This window comes from Xyrauchen texanus, chromosome 14 (assembly GCF_025860055.1).
Source record: "Xyrauchen texanus isolate HMW12.3.18 chromosome 14, RBS_HiC_50CHRs, whole genome shotgun sequence".
Classification (NCBI taxonomy): Eukaryota; Metazoa; Chordata; class Actinopteri; order Cypriniformes; family Catostomidae; genus Xyrauchen; species Xyrauchen texanus.
Window position 1 is genome coordinate 27,179,479 of NC_068289.1, and position 6,197 is coordinate 27,185,675.

The window sequence follows — 6,197 nt, forward strand, 5'->3', positions numbered from 1 at the left end:
AGGGGTTGCACGCCCTTGTTCTGGAAGACCGCGAAGTTCCCGCTTAGAGCTGGAGGAGTGTGCAAACTGCATTTTACGCAGGATTGCTTCTCCAACGCAATGGAGGTGGAAATGGGCTTCTCCAAACAGCTCGCGCTGAAAAGCGACGCAGTGCCAAACGCTGCTCCTCCTGCATGGACTCCACCACCACGAGCGGCATCTTGAGGTGAGTGATCATATATATTTGAATCACAATTTATGGTCAGGCTAAAGTTAATCCTCTGAGGTAGACAAACGCGTTATGCGCGCGGGAGTGTTAAACGTATTGCACCCTTATACATTGTATTACGGTATTGACTACCTGTATAGTTTTATTTGGAGGTATACGGTTTTGTACATGATGACGTTACGCTTTACGTCACATTCTTCTAAGTTGAGAGAACAGCTAACTGATGTTATGTTCAAGTGAAGCTTGCTAAATAAAAATCCTGCTAAAAGGATAAACATCACTGAACAGCGTTTCGTTTGTTTTTCCTTCACGCCGAGTGAAGGTGAATGCGCACTCGGATGCTCAACAGGGAGTTAAAACCGCAGTTTGAGCCAGCGGCTCGAATTGATATGGCTCCGGCCTTGTGTCCACAGACAATTCACCCTCCTCCACTTCAGGTGAAGGTGGGGAGAAAGGTCCTCGACTTCAAAAGACCGCCCGTGGCAAAGCTACTTGCGTCACTCCAGTCACTCTCCATTTTAGAGTCTGACAGCAGCTGTCAATTAATCTGTCACTAGGGGTCTCAGGTGCACGCCCCCAGCCCCGCCCTCGGTTCGTCCCTCTATCCCCGCTGGGGTCTGCCCACTTTTCGAGCATTTTTCAAATATTGCTAGTGGGTGAAGTCAGACTCTGAGCAGGGGTTTAGTTACCCTTTAAGTCCTCTAAGTCTCTAACAAAAATGTTTTTTCTCTCTTCAATTTTTTTCCCTCTCTTCAAAAAAGTTTTTTCACTCTTCAGATTTTTTAATTTCTCTCTTTAAAAAATGCAAGCGGTACCAACCTTGGCCACCAAGTGCCACTATCAATAAATATGTAATCTTACGCCAGTTTCACACGGCGGTGCGTATTTTTTTCCGTACCCATGTTAACAGGTTAGAGCTTTCAAACTGCATGCGGATGCAGTCCGTCGATCCGTTCCAGTTGCGGTGCGTATACAGCACCGCACCGAATCTATTTTTGCTGTGCTGCCCCACACTGAATTAAAGTGGCAGTGCATTGTTCACATTAAAATAGACATAGATTGACAAGAAACTGTAATAATTTAATCATATATGCATAATTACAGTTAATGTGTTCTACAGTTACTAAATTACAGGGTCAAGAAAAACAAAAAAGTATGATAGTCTCAAAAGTTGCAAAATACCATCATATATGATTTTTTACCCTAAAAAAGACAGAGTGAACCCAAATGCGCCTCATTCTTCTCATTCTTAGCAACAGATATAACGCTATAGCTTTTCTTCTGTCAACAACTCGAACTACATGTAAAACAAAGAATCACAATGATTAAAATTTTATTTCATACTGTTTCAATGTCTTAATGTCAAAGTTAACGCTTGGATTTAAAATCAAAATTACTTACACATTTTTGATTTTGTGTAAGTAATCAGTAGCGCACTGCAAACGCAGCATATGTGAAAGCACTATAGCGCCGCTGCTCCTGTACCGTATATGCACTGCATACGCACTGCTCACGGAGTATGTGTGAAACAGGCGTTATGCTTTTAATTAGAGATGCACCGATCGACCGGCCAGGGACCGGAATTAGCCGATTTTCCGCGATGCTCGGCCGGACCGGTGACCGGCCGGTCAGCCTCACGTCTTTCCGATTCCAAACCGGTCCGCTTTGTTGCCAGCGGCGCAGGCAATAATGTCACAGCCACACGTAAACATGTCATTGGCGTGGAAGATCTTCACTGTGAGTGAAGAATACATAAAGTTCGAAATGTGTTATAATTGTAAGGCCAAAGTAAACCATGGGGAACCACCACAATAACTTTCGAACAACAAACCTAATTAGACATTTAAAACACCATCACCCATCTGAAAATGCCCATTTAAAAAAGAAGCTAAAAGGGAAAGCGGCTAAAGCTAGCCAGAGCTCAGAGCCAGCCACAAGTCAGCAGCCTCTCCTATCATTCCTTGGAATGAGCCGTGAAAAGACCAAAGCAATTACGAGGAAAATTATGGAAATCATGGCCCTGGATGACCAGCTGTTCTCCATAGTTGAGGACAAAGGGTTCAGAAATCTGATACATTTCCTCGATACAGAGTAGGAGGTACTTTCCGACGTCACGTTGCCCGAGTTGTTTAATCTCGTGTCATGTTACACGCAGCCTGTTACCCGTCAACATTTGGGTACACAAATCCGGGTGAGGGAAGTGGGGTGCTGGATGCTAAATACTATACAAATTGTGCCGTTGTGATTTAATGTGCTGAGTAACGTAATTTTTCCCAATCGTGTCCAATATTAAATCAGTGCGACACACATTGCAAAAGGCGGGGCATTGTCGATATGGCTTCGGGATATGAACAGTGGCGTTTCCAGGATTTTATATTTGGGGTGGCAAAGAGGGGCAAGAGCTGAATGAGGGGTGGCAACTAGGCTTCCCATGATATATGTAAAAAAATAAAAATAAAAGTGTTATACTGGTTATGAGAGACATGTGCTTATTTTAATGAATTTCTGATGTTCAGAGAGGGCTAACAGTAAATTCTGAACTATCAGCCATTTCAACTGAAAGATGAAGGCTGTAATACTAACGTTGGATAAGAAATCTTTAAAGTACAATCGTTTTCAATCTGTTTCTAACATTGTGTGTAGGAGTATGTTTTTGAGTGTGTGTGTGTGTGTGTGTGTGTGTGAGAGAGAGAGAGAGAGAGAGAGAGTGAGAGAGTGTGTATGAGTGTATGTGTGATAATGTGTGTGCATGAAAATGTGTGTGTAAGCATATTAATGGGGTAATCATGGAAAAAATGCCCTTGCTTTAGTGGAGATTACTGGTAGAAACGAACACTTGTAATTAAAATAAATTGATTCCTTAATTTGTACTCAAAGTGCATTTATTTATTCATATTGATCAAAAAGATAAGGAATCCAGAATATTTTGATTACCAAACAATAAAACTTGCATTAAATTAAATTAAATTATGCATATTCTGTAAGATGCAGTATACTACTGTAACTGATTACAACAGTTACTGATAACTGATTTACAACAGCCACTAGATCGGACCAAAGTTCTTTACAGAACAACCAGATAGCCTAAATAATGCTGAAAATAATACCTGCATAACATCACATAAAACACAAATAAAAGCAGCAAAGCTAAGAGCAACCAGAGTAGCAAAACAGTATCAGACTCAAATATGAAATAGTCAAACATGTAAGGCAGCAGCCATTAACTCATTATCTGTACAAAAAAATCTGAATATGACACAGAGAAGTAGAAATACTACTGTAAATGATTATGTTAACCAGTTAAACTAGTCAGACTGACTCAGACATATAGTCAAACATGAGAACCCAAAAAATCAGAAGAGCTGAATTCGCCGGTTACCATGCTGTGCACAAAAACGTTTAAGGAAAACATCCATGTCTATTGCCTTTGACCGCTCAGACTCAATACTAAGTATTGACAAATTGCTCAATCTACCATCTGACATAGTGGAGCGCAAGTGTGTTTTAACAAGTTTCAGCGTAGAGAAACTGCGCTCACATGAGGCACTACTCACAGGTAGCACAACAGCTATTTTTGCAAGACGGAAAAGCTCATTAAAAAAGAGAACAGTCTAAACGGCTTCAGCCTGGTGGTCGCGGGCCTGCCACATGTTGTAGTTTTGGTGAAATGATTAAAGAATGGGGGAGGGGTGAACTTAAGATATGCCAGTGACATCACTATATGACGAACACTGTCCCAATAAATATTATTTAGTTTGCACAGACATTTTATTGCTTTGCCATTTTAATATTTGCTTAGGCTATATTTACTTTTGATACATTTACATTTTAATAGCAATTAGTAATTAATCCCAAACCAAGTAAGATCATCTTGGAGATATGTTAAATGTTGAATATATGTTTTAATTATGTTTATGTAAAATTAAATAAAAAGCTTTTAATATATTAATTTAAAAAATGTATATAGTTAACACATATAATTTCTCCACATGCTTTTTTTGTCAAGTTTTGTCTCCTGAAATCACTGTGATTTGAATGACAATTTCAGTACCATTACACCTGTCAGAATATGCGATTCAAATGAAAAATTTGCTTTCGTATTCGTGGAGATTCTCACAACTATAGGCTACTCGGAGTCCACTCTGGACAAGACGAGCGCATTCTTCCTCCGAGACGAGTCCGCGCACACTCCAGTTAGGCTACTGCAGCAGCGCTCGCTGCGCTCCGTCACCCGTGGATTTACCGATCTGCCGTTTACACTAGCCTGCTGCAGGGGCAGAAATGCACTTTATCTACATAATAAAGACATCAGACTTAAAACTAAAACTATTGTGAATTATAGATCATATTTGATAAGTACTTTTCGTGACCCAATCGATTGAAGTAGCCTAAGATGGGGGGAAGTTAAGCCGACGCCCCTCCGTATCCGAGCTGTCATCTGGGGTGGCAAATGGGGTGGCAAAGCTATTTTTTAGGGTGGCAGCTGCCACCCCGTGCCACCCTTGTGGTAACGCCCCTGGATATGAAATTAAATTCTTCCATCCAGCTGTTGTTAAATTTACATGTTTATTTTGTTTTTTTCACCGGAGCACCAGCTGAGTCTTCTCCCATCTACCAGTGATGCTTGATTTAACATCCCGGGTCTACTGCCTGCGCAGATATCAACAGCGCAAATGGGTTGTAGGTTGCCAGGTTGAGGTCATAAATGATTTGTAATGTGTATGATGTGTCGATTGTGTGAGTAGGATGCGTTTCATTCAAGATCTGGCAACTGGACCACCTTGGAATAATATATTGATGTGATTATTCATATAACGTGGTTTGAGCAATACAAATTACGGGAGTTTTTTTGGGAGAAATAACGGGAGTGTTGACAGATATGGTTACAAGCCATTCCCGAAGCAGTGCTCAGTTTTACAACTGATATTTGGACATCTAACATAAGTTGAGCGTATTGGACACTTCAGTTTTTCAGATCTTTTGGAATTGTTTTGTTAGACGAGTATTAAAGAGGAAAAGATCCATTTATAAAAATAGTGGAAAATGACATCTGTTATATAAAGCAACTTATTTGCAGTTAATTGTTATTTCTACCTCTTTCTAGTCACAGAGCACTTTATTTTGAGGGTTGTATAAGTGAGAGAAGATCCTGTAACTTAGTGCAGTTTGGGGGAAATTGTAATGTTTAATCATTTATTTTATTATGAAAATAAAATGTTGCATTGAAGAAAGGTAGATTTTGTTTGTATATGCGGTCAATAATAGTTCTTAGAAAGAAAATCGGAATCGGAAAAAATCGGTATCGGCAGGTCACACTTACAAAAAATCGGAAATCGGAATCAGCCAAGAAAAGTGCAATCGGTGCATCTCTACTTTTAATGCTTTCTCTGTTGCTTTATAGTTGAATAATACATTTATTATTTATTTAAGGGTTTGCAAACCGTAATCAAGACAAAATCAGGTTACATATGTTTGATATGGCATTCGTTGTCATGTAACAACTGGAGTTATTTTTTGTTTGAAATTGTTGGTCTTTCTAAACCCTTGTATGCCGTTTGCTCAGTGTTACATGGTGGAATGTATTGAAGAAAATGGTAAACATGAGGAAATGATTATTATGTCTGTCCATTTAAAGTGTTAGGGGTACATCTGGTAATGTTATTATTGTTGCAACTAATCTAAACGAAAAGATCATTTATAAATGAGGGCCTTCTACGACTTGGTTCAGAGTAAAGTGCAACCAATAGCTGGAATCAAGTAGAGGTGCATATTTTCAGAATTTACCAGGTAATCCAACTTCCTTGCTCACTTTACTCCAAGCGATTACTTTTTTAGTCCGGTCTCTGTACATGTATGATGTTGTGTCATACAATTCCGGGTGCCCACACACCACAACATAAATTTTTTCATAAATGTTTCCAGATTTCTTTTGCTACTATGTCAGTACGTCATTGATATCAGGACATTCTCAATGCTGATAGGCTTTCGC